General features: G+C 40.8%; 1 long non-coding RNA gene across 1 annotated transcript; it reads left to right on the top strand.

Annotated features, from left to right (window-relative positions):
- Positions 1-60: 60 nt before the first annotated feature.
- LOC134758116 (uncharacterized) lies at positions 61-9310 on the top strand. Its single transcript, XR_010133003.1, has 3 exons — positions 61-890; positions 7623-7794; positions 8255-9310. It is a non-coding gene; the product is annotated as an uncharacterized lncRNA (long non-coding RNA).
- Positions 9311-20356: the final 11046 nt, after the last annotated feature.

A 20356-nucleotide genomic window follows, 5' to 3' on the forward strand; every position in this document is an offset into this window, starting at 1 on the left:
ACTGTCTATCACCGCTTCCTGGGAGGAGTGAAGGGGGAGTGGGGAGGCGGAGGAGGCGTGGTCTTGGACTGGGGAGAGGCCGCGCTTCCTGACCCGGTCCCTCTGCACCAGCGTGGAGGGGGGAGGGGCGCACACCCTTTCCGCCCAGGCTTTTGCGGGCTCCTCGGGCCGAACCCGAAGGGCTGTTCCTGAACCTTGACTTGTTATCATAGGGACCCAAGCTCTATTTTTGTGTGGCCAATTCGTGCACTGCAGCAAAATGGCCCTTCAGTCGCATCTTGGGGTTTCTCCTCGGTTCAAATGTTCTCGCGCTGAGAAAAAGCCGGAGGAAAAAAAAGCGACACCCTCCCTCCCCCATTAATTATTTGTGGGGTCGGAGTAACGCGGGCTGGTGCAACCGGTGCATATAAGGACTTGTGTGCAAGGAAGGGGATCCGCCTCCAGGCGCGGAAAGAGTGGGGGAGAAGCGCACACGCACAGTGCACCCAGCTGGGCGCTTCGGCAGTTTGCAGCTGCGGCGGGGTCGGGTCCACCCGCGGTCCCCGGAATGCCGGACGGCTGATCCCGGGTGCTGGTCACTCGCCGATTCGGGGCTGGGAAGGTTTGCCAGAAGCGGGAAAGATGGGAGATCTGAGCGCTCTCTTGGCATCGCCACACCCAGGACTTGCTCGTGCCGCAATTCCCCACGGAAACAACCGAGTTGAAACGAGAAGCTTGCTCTCTGGGTGCAGTAGCTAGAAGGCTTCAGGTAACTCCAAAGCCAACACTGGGTGAGGCAACACACGCCGCCTCAGGACTCAGCATTTCTTTCAGGCTGCGTTTTCGTGGCAGACCTACCCAGATTGATGGAGAAAGTTTGGCTGGCGGATAAGAAGTAACGCGGAAGATATGTACGTGAGAGCGATTTCACTTCACTCACTTTCTCATTTAAAGGTTGAATGTTTTACAGTGGTATACATGATCCTCCTTCTGTAATCAAGAGTGGGAAGTCGCTTCCCCCGATCTCCGCGCAGCCCTTCTTCTCCCGCCTTAGCCATGCAAAATACCTAGAAAGAAAACACTAAAACTGAACTTTTTTCCAAATACAGCAGTAGCTTTGAAAGCATTCTTTGCTCCTCTGTTAACAGCAGAATGTAATTCTGACCACTGCACTGATGGTTTCTTAATCATGCAGTGTGAAGATCAGCTTCAAAATAAGTCTTATGAATGAATGAATGAAAGCCAGTGCAGTTAGTTCATCATGACTGCAGACATTAGAGAACTTTGAAACAGCCTTTGGTGTACATTGTACTGTTTTTGTTACTGATATTGTATGTATTCATATGCATTGTGGATCATGCACCATGAAACTTGAAAATTGTTCCAACATCTCAATGGCCACAACAGTTTGGTAGCTTTTGCCTGTAAACGTTGTATGTAAACATTTGAACGTGTTATACTAAATTACTAAACTCATTTTTTAGTAAAATCATCTGGTTCGACATAGTAAGTAACGTGCAGTAAGCCACCACGTCGAAATGAAGAAAAAAAAAAACAGATTATTTCCCATCATTGTCTTTGTTTTTCTCTTCTGTGTTCCTGTTTTTTTACCGTTCATCTAAACAACAGGTTAATGTATTGTCTCAGGGTTGAAAGAAGATAATTTACGATCAAGTATTAAGATCTATAAACAACTATTTTTTTTAAAACTGCAAACATAAGGAAATATGAGTTAAATATTTTTTCCATGGAAAGCCTTCATTTTATACTCGTGATTATATTTGAAACATCACAAACAGATCAACTTTTTTGACATTAGTGAGCTGTTTGGGCCATGAGGGTGCCATGTTGGCATTAAGATTTAGTTTAGTTTTAGATGAGAAAGTTATAGATGCAGTATGATGCCAGGTGCTAAATGGAGGAGGGCTTCCTAAGAGCCTGAGAAGTTGATGAGACAGCCAGGGGAAGGCAGGGGTGTGGGCTGCAGGAAACACCATAAAAGGAGAGATTGCAGTATCAAAGGGACCTCCAACTGGTAAAGGAAGGTGAGAAGGAGGAACTTGAACTTTTTCCTTTCGGTCAAGTGTGTATCAAATTTGAGCTATTCCAGTATAAATTTCCTAATTTTTTCCTATGTCTCTGTATTGCCTGTACTATTACCACTTACTTAACATTTTTCTTTAAATCAACACTTTTTTCTTACACTTAATATAAAAGAAAACATAAATCACTACTCTAAATGGAAAGCCAACAACACTTGCTTTGAAAAAAAAGGGGGGAGGAAACCTTTAAAATAAATATAACAGAAAATAAAGAAGTATTATTAAATTCTAGCTAGCCATCAATTCCTACTCTGGGCTTCTAACCTAAGGCCTACTCTTAGTTTGTTAAAAAGAGAGAATAGCAAATACCAGGAAAGACATTCAAGACTTGAGATTTTTTCCTTGACGTAATCTGAAGGATTAAGAGAACTGACACCATTTAAGTGCAGTTTGAAAACCTGCCGAATAATACAATATGCTGTTTACATATGTATAAATATGTAGTAAACTATATAAAGCATGGATACAGGCAGTAAGGATACAGATTAACTTCAGGATAATGAGAAAAGAGGAAGAGGAAAAGGAGACTCCAACAATGATACCTAATTTTTTTGCTAAAGATTTCTGCCAGGCACGGTGGTGGCTCACACCTGTGATGCCAACATTTTGGGAGGACAGGTTGGGAGGATAGTTTGAGTCCAGGAGTTCGAGACCAGCCTGGGCAACTTGGTAGAACCCCATCTCTACAAAAAATACAAAAATTAGGTGGGCATAGTGGTACACCCCTGCAATCCCAGCTACTAGGGTGGCTGAGGTGGAAGAATTGCTTGAGTCCGGGAGGTTGAGGCTGCAGCAAGCCAAGATAAGCCACTGCACTCCAGCCTGGGCCACAGAGGGAGACCCTGTCTTTATGAAAATGAATAGAAAATTTGAATAATAAGTAATACTATGCTGCAGATATTCTTCTAAGCATTTGTTCTATCTGAATGTTTGTGTCTCCCAAAATTTATGTGTTGAAACCTAACCCCCATAGTGATAGTATTAAGAGGTGGAACCTTTAAGAGGTGGTTAGATCATGAGGGCAGATCCTGCATGAACTGGATCAGTGCCCTGAGAAAAGAAGCTTGAGGGAGCCTGTTCGCCCTTCCACCACATGAAGATGCATACAAGGGGCCATCTATGAGAAAGGAGCCCTCAGCAGACTTCAAATCCGCTGATATCTTGATCTTGGACTTTCCGGCCTCAGAACTGTGAGCAATTCTGTTTCTGTTGTTTATAAATTACCTAGTCCAAGACATTTAAGTAATTTAAGTAACATGGAGAATAAATCCAGAAGGTCCAATATTCGTCTGATAAGGGATCTAGAGAACGGATGGAAGGAAATACTCAAAAAATGGTAGAAAATATTCCAGTATCTTGACCGGGCACGGTGACTCACACCTGTAATCCCAGCACTTTGGGAGGCTGAGGAGGGCAGATCACCTGAGGTAGGGAGTTCAAGACCAGTCTGACCAACATGGAGAAACCCCGTCTCTACTAAAAATACAAAATTAGCCAGGTGTGGCAGTGCATGCCTGTAATCCCAGCTACTAGGGAGGCTGAGGCAGGAGAATTGCTTGAACCTGGGAGGTGGAGGTTGTAGTGAGCCAAGATCGTGCCATTGCACTCCAGCCTGGGCAACAAGAATGAAAAAAAGAAAATATTCCAGTATCTTTAAGTAAAAAGCTCTCATTTAGCTCTGAGCCAAATGCATAGGTAAAAAATAACACACTTAAACACCTCACAGTAAGATTTCAGAGCATGAAGGATAAAAAGTAAATCTTAACTGGATTACCTTCTCATCAGCAACAATGGATGCTAATAGACAATGGAACAGTATTCTAAGGAAATCATTGTAATGGTGTTTTGTCTTGTTTTGTTTCATTTTTGAGACACAGTCTCTCTCTGTCACCCAGACTGGAGTGTGTGGCTGGCTCATTGCAGGACCTCAGTGAGTTCGAGCCATCCTCCAACCTTAACTACCTTAACCCTACCACTACCCAATAACTGAGCTGGGACTACAAGTGCGTGCTGCCATGCATGGTAATTTTTTTTTTTTTTTTTTTTTTTTTAGAGCTGGAGTCTCAGTAAGTTTCCTTGGCTGGTCTCAAACTCCTGGGATTCCACCTTGGCTTCCCAAAATGTTGGAATTACAGGTGCAAGCCACCACGCCCAGCCTCTAAGGGAATTGTTTTTAACCTAGACTACCAAACTAAATTAGCACTTAAGAGAGGGTACAAAATAATGACACATATTTTCAGATATGTAAGAGTTGAGATTGCTGCCCATCCTTGAAATTACTTTTAGAGAATGTCTTCCACCAAAGAGTAAACTGAATCCAAAAACAAAGTGTGTGTTACAAAAGACAGTGATAAACAAACGTAGCAAACTCTGTTACCTGCTCAAAGCCATTCTCTTTCTTCCTTACTAGTAAAACACCGATTTTGACAATTTACCCTCCATGTGTATAAAACATATAGATTCTCCCCAGCCCCATTCTATTCTCTCTTCTAATGATTGGTTTAGACATAGGCATATCATTCAACACTGACTACTGAGAAGTGCAGAGAAGTCTGGTAGGGCTTATAGATATGGTTTTCCTCCATCGGGCACCGTGGCTTACGCCTGTAATCCCAGCACTTTGGGAGGCCGAGGCGGGTGGATCACCTGAGGTTGGGAGGTTGAGACTGGCCTGACCAACATGGAGAAACCCCGTCTCTACTAAAAACACAAAATTAGCCAGCCGTGGTGGCACATGCCTGTAATCCCAGCTACTCGGGAGGCTGAGGCAGGAGAATTGCTTGAACCTGGGAGGCAGAGGTTGTGGTGACCCCAGATCACGCCATTGCACTCCAGCCTAGGCAACGAGAGCGAAACTCCGTCTCAAAAAAAAAAAAGAAAGAAAGAAGGAAAAGAAAAGAAATGGTTTTCCTCTTTGAAAGCTGAAAAAAGAAAAGGAAACAAGGAATAGGGAAGGAAGATCGGAAGAAATGAAGGAAGAAGGAAGGAAGAGAAGACAAAACAAGAGAAATGGCCAGGAAAAGCTTCCTTCCCATGGTAGCTGTGCCCAAGATGACTTCCAATGAGCCTCACTTTCTGGTATTCACACCCTTGCGTGGATCCCTCCAACATGGAATACAGAGGACTTCCAAAGCTGGGTAATACAAGGCATTTCAGCTTTTACCTTGCTCTCTTGGCTCACTTGCTCTAAGGCAGGATTTCTTAACATTAGCACTATTGGCATTTTGGGCCTGATAATTCATGTTGTGAAAGGCTGTCTTGTGCTATATAGGATGTTTAGCAGTAACTCTAGTTCCAACCCACTAGATATCAATAGCAACTTTCCAGTTATGACAACCAAACACGTCTCCAGATATTGCTAAATGCCCCCTGGTGAGAAAAATCACCCACAATAAGAACCAGAGCTCTATGGGAAGCCAGCCATCTTGTCCCACAGATATTCATGCAACCTGCCTGCCATGTTGATGAGTCGCTTTGAAGTGGATCTCCAGCCCCAGTCAAGCCTTCAGATGACTGCAGTCTCAGCTGATTCTGACTGAAACCTCATGAGAGATCCTAAGCTAGAACCACCCAACCAATCTGCTCCCGAATCCCTGACCCACAGAAATCATATTATTAAAATAATAAACTTTATTGTTGTTTTAAGTTGCTTGATTTGTTATGCAGGAAGGGATAACTAATACATTATTTGCAGACAGGGTTGTGTGAGGATATAATAGCTGGAGCTATAGAAGTCATCTTCCTACCAGGGTGGGAGGTGCTTCAAAAAAAGTGAAAAGATGAAAAGAACCTGGATCCTGCATGACATCATTGAATCACTACATTAACTAACCCAGGAACAAACTGTCTTTGAATTTCTTTTTATGTGACATAAGTTTTTCTCATGGTTTAAGTCACCTTTAGTTGAGTATTCTGTTTTTTGCACCCAACCACTTTCTGTTATAGAAAATTTTAAATTTTTAATTGTTTTCATCATTGCTAGTTAATAAAAATAAATAATGATAGTCTATAACTAAATGATGTTATCACAAGGAGATAAAAGGCAAGGAGAGGAGGAAAAACATGCTAAGTTTTTTTGTCTTATTTGGAGACGTATATAGATACTATCTCTAAACACAGAAAAGTATATCAATTATGTATAATAAACATAAGGTCACCACATAGATAGATACAAATTGGATGTTTAAAGTACAGACTACTTGAATGGAAAAAAAATGAAACAAGAGTAACTATGAATTCAATAAAATAAAGAAAAGAAAAAATATCAACCAGAATGAGTAGTGTGAAGAACAAGTTTTTAGAGTGGTGGGGCCCACCCAGTATCCATTCTGCTTTGGTATACTGTGGTAGGCAGAATAATGGCCCCTCATCGACGTCCACGTTCCAATCTCTGGAACCTGTAATTACGTTACCTTACAAGGCAAGAGGGACTGTGCAGATGTGATTCAGTTAAGGCATTTGAGATGAGGAGATTTTCCTGGATTATCAGAGTAAACCCAAGTAATCACAAAGTTCCTTAAAAGTAAAAGAGGGAGTCAGAAAAGGACTCACAGTTAGAGGAAGATGTAATATGAAAAAGGCACTGAGAAATATAACATTGCTGGCTTTGAAAATGAAGGAAGGGGCACACATACACCAAGGAATATGGGCAGCCACTAGAAGTTGAATCAGGCAAGGAAGCACATTGTCCCCGGGAACCTCCAGAAAGGAATGCAGCCCTGATAACATTTTTTTTTTCTTTCTTTCTTTTTTTTTTTTTTTTTTTTGATGGAGTCTTGCTCTGTCGCCAAGGTTACAGTGCAGTGGAGCTCACTGCAACCTCTGCCTCCCGGGTTCAAGTGATTCTCCTCCTGAGTAGCTGGGATTACAGGCATGTGCCACCATGCCTGGCTAATTTTTGTATTTTTAGTAGAGATGGAGTTTCACCATGTTGGCCACGCTGGTTTTGAACTCCTGACCTCAGATGATCCTCCCACCTTGGCCTCTGAAAGTGCTGGGATTACAGGCATGAGCCACTGCAGCAGGCCCTTTTCATTTATTTTATTTTATTTTTTGAGACAGGGTCTTGCTCACTTGTCACTGCACTCCTAGGCTGGAGTGCAGTGGTGAGATCACGGCTCACTGTAGCCTTGATCTCTTGCACTTAAGGGATCCTCCCACCTTGGCCACTGAAGTAACTGGGACTACAGGCGCAGGCCACCACACTTGGCTAATTTTTAAATTTTTTTTGTAGAGATGAAATCTCACTATGTTGCCCAGGTAGATCTCAAACTCCTGAGCTCAAGGGATCCTCCCACCTCAGCCTCCCAAAGTGTTAGGATTACAGGGATGAGCCACCATGCCTGGCCCCTACTAACATCTTGATTTTAGCCCAGAAAGACCTATTTTGGACTTCTGACTATAGGGTAATAGATTTGTGTTATTTAAGTAAAGCCACTAATTTTGAGGTGATTTGTCACAGCAGTGATTTAAAAAAATGAATACAAACTTCTTTTATCCATTTTTATTTTTAAATCATTGTCTCTTTTCCCTTGGTTACAGATTATTGTGGCTGTCACTCAGGTTTTCTGCTCACTGGTAGACAAAGGGTGAGGAGGTGACTGAAACTGGAACAGTGGAAGGACCCTTCACCAAAACCTGGAGCTTCAGAAGAATGGCAGGGCTGAAAATGATTAGTGTTAATTCATTCCAGTTGTGGTACCCTACCCATAAGGTATGACTAGAGACTACTCCTCTTTCCTAGTTCGAGGAATAGGAAGACTTGTTTCCTTGTATCTTGTTCGTTTCCAAACTTGGTTCTCTGTGCTAGTTATTTATTGCTTTATAACAAACAAACCACCTCTAAACTCAATGACTTAAAACAGTAACAGTCATTTCTGTAGCTTGAAAATGTGTAATTTGGGCAGGATTTCGTGGGGAAGCCTCATTTGCTCCACAGAGCATGAGGTAGGGCTGGAGGACCCACTTCCAAAATGGCTTGCTCACATGCCTAGCAAGTGTGGTGTTAGGCTATCAGGAGTGCTCAGCCAGGGCTGATGGCTGGGAGCTTCTCTTCCTCTCCGAGTGGGTCTCTCCACGGTCTGTTGGAGCTTCTTCATGGCATAGTGTCTGAGTTGCAAGAACAAGCATCCCATGAGAACCAGGTAGAAGCTGTATTTCCTTTTCTGACCTAGCCTCAGAAGTCATGCGACTTCATTTCCACCACTGTCATGAATCTACCCGGATTCAAGAGGAGGATGCAGAGATGCCACCTTTCAATAAGAGGATTATCTAAGTTGCACTGAAGAAGAGCATGTGGGATGGAAGATACTATTGCAGTATTTTTGGAAACTAAAGCCTACCATATTCTTCAAGCCTTACCATCAATTCTGTGTCCTCAGCATTCTCCCCTTTGCTCACGTTAGCGAGAGTTGGTTTCTGCTTTTGCTTGTAACCAAAGAATAATGTAGCTGGCATAAGCACAAACATATCAGAATAAGTATAAATATTTAAACTTCCTTATTAAAAGACAGAAGCTATCAGAATTTGTAGAAACAAAGCAAAACAACCCCAATAAATTAAGAATGTGGATGCTTTTCAAATCTCTCACAGAAAATTAACAACATTGGACCAGGCCAAAAAGTACGCTTTTTATAATTTCCCAAAAGCAACAATCATACATACCATATTATTAGTAGATTTCAACATTCATGTAACAGATCCATCTAAATCTGTAATTCTCAATTATTGAAACTTTTTCACTAGAATGACTTTAGTTTCTCATTATACTTAAAGTTACTCCCAGAGGCCCACCCAAGAATTTATCATCATCTTGAACAGCTCTTCTTTAGAAAATAAAGCTCCAATTTTCCTTTGTTCAATTAGTCTACCCTTCCAGCTCCCCGGCAGCCTTCACTGACATTACTGCTGTTTTTCACTGACATTACTGCTGCCTTACGAAGACTCTATTTCTGTCCATTGGTAGCATTCTTCATTATTTTCCAATTGGTCTTACCTCTTACCCTTCTTCTTTCCAATTTTGTGCTGGACCTCAGACTGCCTGAAGGAGCCTGAACTTCCATGTGCTGTCTTCCATATAATGTGATCTGAGGTGAAGAGCATGGTCCCTGGAGTTGAACTGCCTGAAGTAAATCCCAAAATAGAAAAATAAAAATAAAACAGTGGTTTTATTGTTTTTATTTCTTGTTTCTCATTGATAGGTAGATAGAGAGTTTTCTTTAAAAGCCTAGTGCTTTTGGGATAATAATGGCAAGTGATTACATCTCTTTTGTATTAAATAGGTTTGGAGCAATTTTCTTAATTATCTGGTACTATTTAAACTCAAAGGCAAACACAACACTCTATCTAAAATACCAGTATTACACTTTCCCTAAATGCAGAAAACTATTTTTGCTAAAAATTTGGCAAGCACTTTCAAAACAGCATTTTCTGTTTTCATTCCTTGAGAATTTCCTAACAAGTATGCATAGAAATTTTAATATACAGCTTTAATCCTTCAATATTTATTGTAAAAGTTTAATTGTTTATCCTATTTTTTTGGAAGTTGCTTAATCTTCTTAAATCCTAAAGCGGTTTTAAATGTAATTGTATTCTGGCCAAGTAATTGAGTTTTCAGCTTGCTTTCCCCTCAATATTTTTAGGATCTAACCTAGTATCCTGCAACAGTACATACATGCCTAGTCAATGACCAAACATACTGTAACTGAAATGATGAAAGGACATTTATTCTGATTAGCAAGGCCTGTCCAGACTATGTCATAAGTCTGGGGTGCTTTGCTCCCTGCTGGCTATCTCAATGTGCTTCCACTTTTCCCATGTAACTTTTTTACAGAACTGTGTCCTGTTTAATTTTAGGATTAAAATGTCCCATACCCCACCATACACGCAAAATAATTTTCAGTTTTTTTATTTCATGTTCCTATATTTGAATGGCATAACCCCAGGTTAGCTAGAGCTAGGGGAGGGGATGAGTAGCCTAACTGGACCTTTACATGAAGTCATAGGGTAGATAAAAGTGCTTATCAGACTTTCAAGCTGGAAGGCACCTTACAGATAAGCAACTCCAACCCCCTCATTTTACAGATAAGGAAACCAAGGTCCAGAAACACTATGTGACTTGCTCAGTGTCACAGACTTAGCACAGGAAAGGGCTTTGGGGACTGAAGACTTTGTGCTAAAAAAAGAAAAAAAAAAAAAGCAAGGCCTTATTTATCAGTATTGTCTCCCACCAGATTCCCCATATACTGTTTCTTCTACTATACCATATTGTGTCCCAGACATTCAAAGTTCTTTCCACTTGTGTTGTGCTTTTTATCTTAAGGAAACCATACAAGTACAGAACTTGTCGTATTTCCCTTAATGTGTGGGCTGCCTGAGAGCTCCAAGCTAAATGAGTTGGTTTGCCATGCCTGGTACTGGCTCTTGGGTGGGAGAAAGTGCCAAAAATGGAGTTGAGAGGCTTGGCTGAGTGGGTTTTTAAAGCCAGAGAACTCAGGGAACAAAGTAAGGAATGGGGAGTTGTTTGGATTCATTAGCCGAAGAAAATAGAGGCCAAACCTCTCCAGAAATTTAACACACTCTCATCATGCAATTACATGGATGATTTTTAAGGTGGATGCTGGAAAATACATTCTCTTTTGTTTAGTACTTAAGACACTGTATTGTAGTTGTTGTCTTTCTTTTCTACCATGGAGCTGTTGATTGCAAGGATCCTTTCTTGCTCATCTCTTTTTCTCTAGTGCCTAGCATAATTGCCACCATAAAGTGGTGTGTATTTAAAAAATAAATCAATAAATCAGTGTAGTGAAGTTGGTAAAGGTAGATGAAATGAGACACTTTGAAGCCAGAAAATTCTGGACAAATCTTTTAAGTCCCCTAAGTGTCAACATTTTATGTTTGTTATAATTTCACTTGGCTAGTTGATTCTGAGAATAAACCAAGAGTCCCACTGCTGATACTCTATCCAAAGCTGATAATAAAAATTAATTATAGATCCATCTTTCTCATCTACTCACAGAGTGTAAATTCATTCACTTATTCATATATTCATTCATCAAAAACATGGATTGAATACAGAGATCATCAAGATGGCCTCTGCCCTTTATAATTTAGGCAGTGTTTCTGAAAGTATGATCTCTGGTGCACTGACATCAAAGAGGGGAGCAGGGCTTGATTAACATGTAGATTCCCAGAGTGTGGGGGGCCAGGGCTCAGGAATAAACATAATGAAACTTAGGTAAAATGTACAGAGAGTATAAGAGCTGAGAGGGGTGGAAAGGATTCAGAGACAGAGTCTAGGACATGGAGAAAGAAAAAGAGGATCCTAAAGCTGGTTGGGCAGAGGTTCTAGGCCTTTGTAGATGTTAACGAGTTAGTGATTAAGTGATGTTGTTAGTGAGCTAGTGACTTGTAGATGTTATGAGTGAGTTAGTGAGTAAGGAAGACCCTGAAAAGTTGCTTAGTGTCCTTTGTCTTCCACTCTGTCACTTATAATGGAGGCAGCCTGGCCACACCGTGCTGGAACTCTTCAAAGCTCTCACAGAACCAGACCAAAGGCTTTTTCTGTTGAATAGTGCTATGGTCTAAATTTCTGTGTCTCCCCAAGCTCATAGGTTGAAATCCTAACCCCTAGGACAAGAGGTGGGGCCTTTGGGAAGTGATTAGGTCATGAATGGGATTAGTACCCTTATAAAAAAGGCCAAAGAGACCCTTACCCTTTCCCCCATATGAGGACACAGTGAGAAGGTGCTGCCTATGAGGAAGCAAGCCTTCATCAAACATGGAATCTGCAGGCATCTTGATCTTGGACTTTCTAGCCTCCAGCACTGTTAAGAAACAAATGTCTGTTGTTTATAAGCCACCCAGCTTATGGTGTTTTGTTATAGCAGCCCAGATGCACTAAGACAGGCTCAGCCAAAGCAAGAGTCAGCCTTGCTCCAGAAAGGTAGTAGAGCTCTTGGCTATTCAGCAATCAGGCTGTCCTATTATTTCATCCTTTTAAGCCATACCAGAACCTTTTACCTCTAGCTTAATACCTAGAACATGGGACATTTTTAAGTTGAGTTCATGCTTCCCTTTGTCTTTGTCCGCAGACTGACACAGCCTGGAAAAACAATCATGAGTCCATTCTATGGCGACCTTTTTGTTAAATCCCTCTAGCAGGTGACACAAATTAATTCAAGCCCATCCTTCTCAAGTTGTGCCTTGCAGTTGCTCTGTTTTCTTTTTTTCTTCATGAGACAGAGCCTTGCTCTGTTGCCCAGGCTGGAGTGCAATGGCACGATCTTGGCTCACTGAAACCTCTGCCTCAGCGTCCTGAGTAGCTGGGACTACAGGTGCCTGCCACCATGCCAGGATAATTTTTGTACTTTCAGTAGAGATGGGGTTTCACCATGTTGGCCAGGCTGGTCTTGAACTTCTGACTAGGTGATCTGCCCGCCTCAGCCTCTCAAAGTGCTGGGATTACAGGCATGAGCCACCGAGCCCAGCCTGCAGTTGCTCTGTTTTCTGATGGATATGTCCTGGGAATATGAGCATCTCTCTGCTTGAAATCTCAGCCTGAAAGCCTTCTGCAGTTTAGGAGGAAAATTCCTTTGATGATTCTTTTATTTTTTAACTCTTATTTTGAAAAATTCTAAACATATGCAAAAGTAGAGTATATCTGACTTCCCTTTATACATCACCAGTTTCAACAGCCATTAGAATGTTACCATACTTATTTTTATCTATTTCTCCTCCTCATACTTTTTTTCTTTCCTAAACCATTTTAAAACAAATATTTAGGCCAAGGCGGGCGGATCACGAGGTCAGGAGATCGAGACCATCCTGGCTAGCACGGTGAAACCCCATCTCTACTAAAAATACAAAAAATTACCTGGGCGTGGTGGCAGACGCCTGTAGTCCCAGCTACTCGGGAGGCTGAGGCAGGAGAATGGCGTGAACCTGGAAGATGGAGCTTGCAGTAAGCCGAGATTGCCACTGCACTCCAGCCTGGGCGACAGAGCGAGACTCCATCTCAAGAAAAAAATATATATATTTGGCATCATGTCATTTTACTTCTAAATATTTCAGTATGGATCTCAAAAAAGAAGGAGGGATTTAAATATGGGCTGTGCTTAGTGACATGCTTCCAAAGCATAGAGGATGGAAATGGGGGGAGATGTAACTTTACAGTGGAGAAACCTAGTAAACAGCAAATACTACCTTGGCCAGGTGATCAAGATTAACATCATTAGTGACAAGTCATGTGGACAGCATGTATCTTTGATACGATATAATGAAAAAGGTACTAGTCAAATACAAATAAATTGTGTAGTTTAGTTAATAGTAATGTGCCTATGTTGGTTCCTTAGCTGTGACACATGTCCCAGAGTGATGTAAGATGCTCACGAAAGGAGAAACTAGGTACAGAGTATGTAGGAACTCTATACTATCTGCAACTTTTTGGTACTCTAAAATGTTTTAAGTTTATTATTTAAAAGGGAAGCAGGACAACTACAGTGCTACTATCACACTTAAAAAGAAAAGTTGCCCCAAACCAGGTCACAGACATAACATTTTTGCATGGTGGAATTCATAACCACCTTCTGCAAAATGTATATTGCAAAGTGTATTAATAGTTAAACATCCAAAAAATGTATTGAGACACCACCCTTTAAATAAAGCTTTCAAATCTAAACTATATGCTAGTACCCAAGAACCATCTGAAAGCCAACATGCTTTTTCAGGTGTGTGAAACATGCTGTCAAGGTTGTGGGTTGATTGCAGTGAATATTTTTAAAGAGAAAAATTTTCTATTTTATTGTCATATAATAATTATATTAATACCTCCTATCTGAATAACACCAACAGTTTACACAGAAGTTTCATATGCACCTTCTTACTTACCCCTCACAATAAAGTAGATATTATCATTATACTCTTTCACAGATGTAGAAAGTGAACAGGAAAGTAAATCGCAATGGTTTTCAAATGTTCTGCAGACTAGAAAATTCTTATCAAGTCAGATATCATGTAGACCAGTGGAACAGATTAGAGAACCCAGAAATAAAGCTGCATACTTAACAATCACTTGATCTTCAACAAACCCAACAAAAGCAATGAGGAAAAGACTCCCTATTCAATACATCGTGCTGACATAACTGATACATATGGATACATATGCAGAAGAATAAAACTGGGCTCCTACATATCACCAAGTACAAAAAATTAACCCAAGATGGATTAAAGGCTTAAATGTAAGTCCTCAAACCATTAATATAAAAAGCCTAGAGGAAAACCTAGGAATTACCCCTCTTGATACTGGGCTTGGCAAAAAAATTTTGGTTAAGTCCCCCAAAGCAATGACAACAAAACCAAAAATTGATAAGTGGGACCTGAGCTTCTGCATAGCAAAACAAACTATCAAGGAAGTAGGGCCAGGTACAGTGGCTCTCGCCTGTAATCCCAGCACTTCGGGAGGCCGAGGCAGGCGGATCACGAGGTCTGGATATAAAGACCATCCTGGGTAACAGGGTGAAACCCCGTCTCTACTAAGAATACAAAAAATTAGCCAGGCGTGGTGGTGGGCGTCGGTATTCCCAGCTACTCCGGAGGCTGAGGCAGGAGAATGGCGTGAACCCAGGAGGCGGAGCTTGCAGTGAGCTGAGATCTTGCCACTGCACTCCAGCCTGGGCGACAGAGTGAGCCTCTGTCTCACAAAAAAAAAAAAAAAAGAAAAAAAGAAACTATCAAGGAAGTATACAGACAGACAGCCTACAGATTCGGGGAAACTATTCATAAACTATGCATCCAACAAAGGTCTAATGTCCAGACTCTACAAGGAACTTAAACAAATTAACAATCAAACAACAACCCGGTTAAAAAGTGAGCAAAGGACATGAACAGACAATTTTCAAAAGAAGACATACAAGGGGCCAACAAACGAAAAAAGCTCATCATCACTAATCCTCAGATAGACGCAAATTAAGACCTCAATGAGTGCCATCTCACACCTGTCAGAACGGTTTTTGTTAAAAAGTCAAAAAATAACAGATGTTGGCAAGGCTGTGGAAAAAAGGGGATACTTATACACTGTTGGTGGGAATGTAAATTAGTCCAGCCACTGTGGAAAGCAGTTTGGAGATTTCTCAAAGAACTAAAAGTTGAGCTACTATTCAACCTAGCAATGCCATTACTGCCATTACTGGGTATACACCAAAAGGAAAATTAATTGTTCCACCAAAAGGACACATGCACCTGTATGTGGACTGGATTTAAAAATGGTATCAGCCAGGTGTAGTGGCTCATGCCTGTAGTCCCATACTTTGGGAATCCAAGGCAGGAGGATTGCTTGAAACTAGGAGTTCAAGACCAGCCTGGGCAATATGGCAAGAGAGACTCTACAAAAATTTGTTTTAATTGTTTTAATTTAATGTTTATTTATTTTAATGTTTACTTAATTTAATGTTAATTTAATTCCTTTAATGTTTATTTAATTTAATGTTTACTTATGTATTTTAATTTAATGTTTATTTTTCTTTATTTCAAGACTGTCTCGAAATAAACATTAAATTAAAAACAATTTTTTAATTATTTGAAATTAAATAATTTCATTGTCTCAAAAATAACTAAAATAATTATTAAATAATTAAAATAATTAATTAATATTTATTCAAATTATTTTATCATTATTTAAATTAAATATTGTTTAATAATTATTTTTGAGACACTGGTAAGGCTGTGGAGAAAGGGGGACACTTATACACTGTTGGTGGGAGTGTAAATTAGTCCAGTCACTGTGGAAAGCAGTTTTGAGATTTCTCAAAGAACTAAAAGTTGAGCTACCATTAATAAAAATAATTAAATTAAATTAACTAATTTAGTTAATAAAAATAATTAATAAAATATTTGATAAATGTAATTAATCATATCTATTAATATTAGTTTATTTAATAAAGATAATATAATAAATACTTAATTGTTATTTAATTAGTTTAATTATTTAATAATTATTTTCGAGACACTTTGTCTTGAAATAAATTTTATTTTGCCCAGGCTGGAGCGCAATGGCACAATCATGGCTCATTGCAGCTTTGATTTCCTGGGCTCAAGTGATCCACTTCAGCCTCCTGAGTAGCTAGGGCTACAGGCCAGTGCCACCATGCCTGGCTTTTTTGTTGTTGTTGTTCAATTTTTTGTAGATGGGATCTCACTGTGTTACCCAGGCTGGTCTTGAACTCCTGAGCTCAAGCGATCATCCTGCTTCAGCCTCCCAAAGTGCCGAGATTAGAAGCTTGAGCCACTGTGCCTAGCCAAAAAATTTTTTCAATTAAAAAAAAATTGTGGGCCAGACGCAGTGGCTCACGCCTGTAATACTGGCACATTGGGAGGCTGAGGTGGGTGGATCACGAGGTCAGGAGATTGAGACCATCCTGGCTAACATGGTGAAACCTCATCTCTACAAAAAATACAAAAAATTAGCCGGGTGTAGTGGTGGGTGCCTGTAGTCCCAGCTACTCTGGAGGGTTGAGGCAGGAGAATGGCGTGAACCTGGGAGGCGGAGCTTGCAGTGAGCCAAGACCGTGCCACTGCACTCCAGCCTGGGCAGAGAGCAAGACTCTGTCTCAAAAAAAAAAAAAAAAAAAAAAAAAAAGTGGTACATTTGCATCATGGAATATTATGCAGCCATAAAAAAGAATGAAACCATTCTTTTGCAGCAACATGGATATAGCTGGAGGCCATTATGCTAACTAAGTGAACTAACACAGAAACAGAAAACTAAATACTGCATGTTCCTACTTACAAATGGGAGCTAAACAATGGGTACATGTGGACATAAAATAGGAATAGGCACTGGGGACTGCTAGAAGAGGGAGAGAGGGATGGGGGCAAGGACTGAAAACTACCTTTTGGGTACTATGCTCAATACCAGAGTGACGAATTCAGTCACATCCCAAACCTCAGCATCATGCAGTATACCTCTGTAACAATCCTGCACATGTATCTCTTGATTCTAAAAGAAAAGTTGAAAAAGCAAAAGAGTCAGATATATAAAACCAATAGGGACAAAGATAACCTTTGCCTTCAAACTGCTGCAGCTAACCACTCCCAGGAGGTTATTTTATGCACGGTTTAAAGACTAAAGGTGTAATTTGGAAAAAAAACACACACACACACACAAAAAACATGAGTTTTAGATTCAGACAAGCCTGATGTTGAAGCCCGGCTGAATATTTATGAGCTGCATGTTACTTTGGATACATTACTTAACCTCTCTAATTCTCAGTTTCCAAATTTGTAAAATGGAGGTAGTAATACTCTAGAGCTCCGTGCAGTACAAATTCCTAACCTTAACCGTATCTTTGTCTCCCCAAAGGGCTAAATGGATTTTCTGAAAGTATTGAAAGAGTGGCTGGCAGAATCTAATTCTGCCACCAAGTACATTGCTTTTGCCACTACATCATGTGACTATACATTGTACTCCCAACCAGGTCTGGAGTGCGTGGCAGTGACACATGCTCTCTCCTAAAGAAACAGGGTATGTGCATGTCCTGCTTTTTTTTTTTTCTTCTTCGTAATTTCATTTGGACACATTTATCAAACTGTTATTCTTTGTTTTCTGAGACAGAGTCTCGCTCTGTCACCTAGGCTGCAACCTCTGCCTCCCAGGAGCGGATTCTCATGCTTCAGCCACCCAAGTAGCTGGGATGACAGGTGTGTGCCACCACACCTTGCTAATTGTTGTATTTTTAGTAGAGACAGATTTTTGCCATGTTGGCCAGGCTGGTCTTGAACTCCTGACCTCAAGTAATCTGCCCACCTCAGCCTCCCCAAGTGCTGGGATTACAGGCGTGAGCCACTGCGACCGGCCTGTGCATGTCCTGTTGATGGCGTCCTTCTTGTTTAGTAACAGCAGCAGAGCGACCAACTGAGAAGGAACATTTAAAGCATGTGTTCTTAACCAGAGTCCTAGATCCTCACATGATCTTCAAGTGCTCCATGAATCCCCCTGAAATTGTGGACAACATTTTTGATGTCTGCATATGTGCATTTTTCTGAGGAAGATGGTCCACAGCTTCAAAATTATCAAAAGTATTCCAAAACTAAGAAAACTTTACAGCTCATGGGCCAGGCGTAGTGGCTCATGCCTGTAATTCCAGCACTTTGGGAGGCTGAGGCCGGTGGATCATCTGAAGTCAGGAGTTCGAGACCAGCCTGGCCAACATGGTGAAACCCTGTCTCTACTAGAAATACAAAAATTAGCTGGATGTGTTGGTGGGTGCCTGAAATCTCAGCTACTTGGGAGGCTGAGGCAGGAGAATCACTTGAACCCGGGAGGTGGAGCCGAGATCGTGCCACTGCACTCTGACCTGGGCGACAAGAGGGAGACTCTGTCTCAAAAAAAAAAAAAAAAAAAAAGTTTAGAGCTCATGGATTAAGATGTTGTTGCCTTTATCATGGATGCTGATTTTCCTATTTTAGGAAAAGAGCCAACGCTTGTTATTAGCTTATTGAGTTTCTGTATAACAGAGGCCTGTGATTCCTGAATTTTAGTAAGCTTAGTGATAACCTGAATACAGCAACAAATACAAATATGACTTGGTATTAGATGATATTTAAAGAATCGTTATTATTTTTGTTACGTGCTATTTAAGAAAACTTTTCTGATCATTTAATTATGAACATATATGGAAGTTTTATTACCACAACGCTTTTATATCATGCAAGAAAAAAGGCCCCTAACAAGTTCATTCAAATATTCACTGCTTTATTTTATAGAAAAAGAGACTGGTAAGATACTCCATATAGGACAGATTGAAAAAGACAGAAAATCTAAAGTTCACTCAATCCTTGACTGGTAGTCAGTTGGATAGGTCAGTAAATGATTTCCAGAACAAGCTTTAATCCCATTAACGTTCATCAGAAAAGTGCTTAAGAATTTCACCATGAATGCAAATATTGGATTTTAAGCCACCATGAATAGGTCTTCTCAAATGTATTTGAATTGATTCATCTTCCATTTTAAGATCTTTTTAAAAGCTATTTTAGAATTTCTGAGAAATTTCAGATATGGTTATTGGGTTTACCATAATTTAAAAATATTATTATAACTTTAGCGGGGGACTAAAACTTAATATAGGGTTTTGAGACTGGTCCTGTCTGTCAGTCAGTCATTTGGTGAGTTGGTGGAGACTGCACATCTATACTGTAGTGGGCATACCAGGAGAATAACCACCAGAGGTCGGTTGAAACATTTAGAGCCTGGCCATCCAAAATCAAAGGCAAGGGCCAGGTGCGGTGGCTCACGCCTGTAAACCTAGCACTTTGGGAGGTTGAGGTGGGTGGATCACCTGAGGTCAGGAATTTGAGACCAGCCTGGCCAACATGGTGAAACCCGTCTCCACTAAGAATACAAAAAATTAGCCAGGTGTGGTGGCGGGTGCCTGTAATCCCAGGTACTCGGGAGGCTGAGGCAGGAGAATCTCTTGAACCCAGGAGGCGGTGGTTGCAGTGAGCTGAAATCACACCATTGCACTCCAGCCTGGGTGACAGGAGCGAAACACGGTCTCAAAAAACCCAAAAAAACAAAATCAAAGGTGAAATCCAATGCATTGTTGCCAAACTGACTTGTGGGTAGAAATATCATATTTCATAATTGAAATATATCTTTCATAGGTGGAAAAATAGCCCCATTTCCAATTTAAACAAAAAACAACTACAAAAAAATTCATCTTACATGCTTCACACTTCAAAAACATTATCACTTTCATTACTGAGTCTTCAAAACTTCCTGAGTATTTCTTTTTTAAGTAAAAGGACCAATCACTAACCTGTTTTCTTTTCCACCTCACCATCTACAACAACAACAACAAAAAAGCTCAGAAATAGTCTGGTGAAACTATGCAGTGGGCACGGTTTTTCTGTGGCTTTCTTCCTTCCACCTTCTCAGTCCCTTCTCACACAGAACTCCCAGCCCTCTCTCTCCCTGTTCTAAGAGTCGTAGAACTGTTAAGGGATGCTTTGTATCTCTCCTAAAGTCTCTAAACCAAAGTTCCCTTTTCCTTCCCTTCCTGATGAAGCGAACCCTGTATCTTTCCCTGTTCCTGACCTCAGTGGAGTGCTGCCACCTGATCCTTCATTTATTTCTAGTTCACTCCTTATCACATTCCCCAGAATCCCTTTCCAATTTTTCTTTTTGTCCCAGTCCCCACTACACACACTTACCTTGCAATCTTCTTTTCATAAGCCACTTTGCTACCTATGATGACATGATGGCAGCAGGCAGCTGCTTTGCC

Source organism: Gorilla gorilla, chromosome 2, assembly GCF_029281585.2.
Source record: "Gorilla gorilla gorilla isolate KB3781 chromosome 2, NHGRI_mGorGor1-v2.1_pri, whole genome shotgun sequence".
In the NCBI taxonomy this organism is placed as follows: domain Eukaryota; kingdom Metazoa; phylum Chordata; class Mammalia; order Primates; family Hominidae; genus Gorilla; species Gorilla gorilla.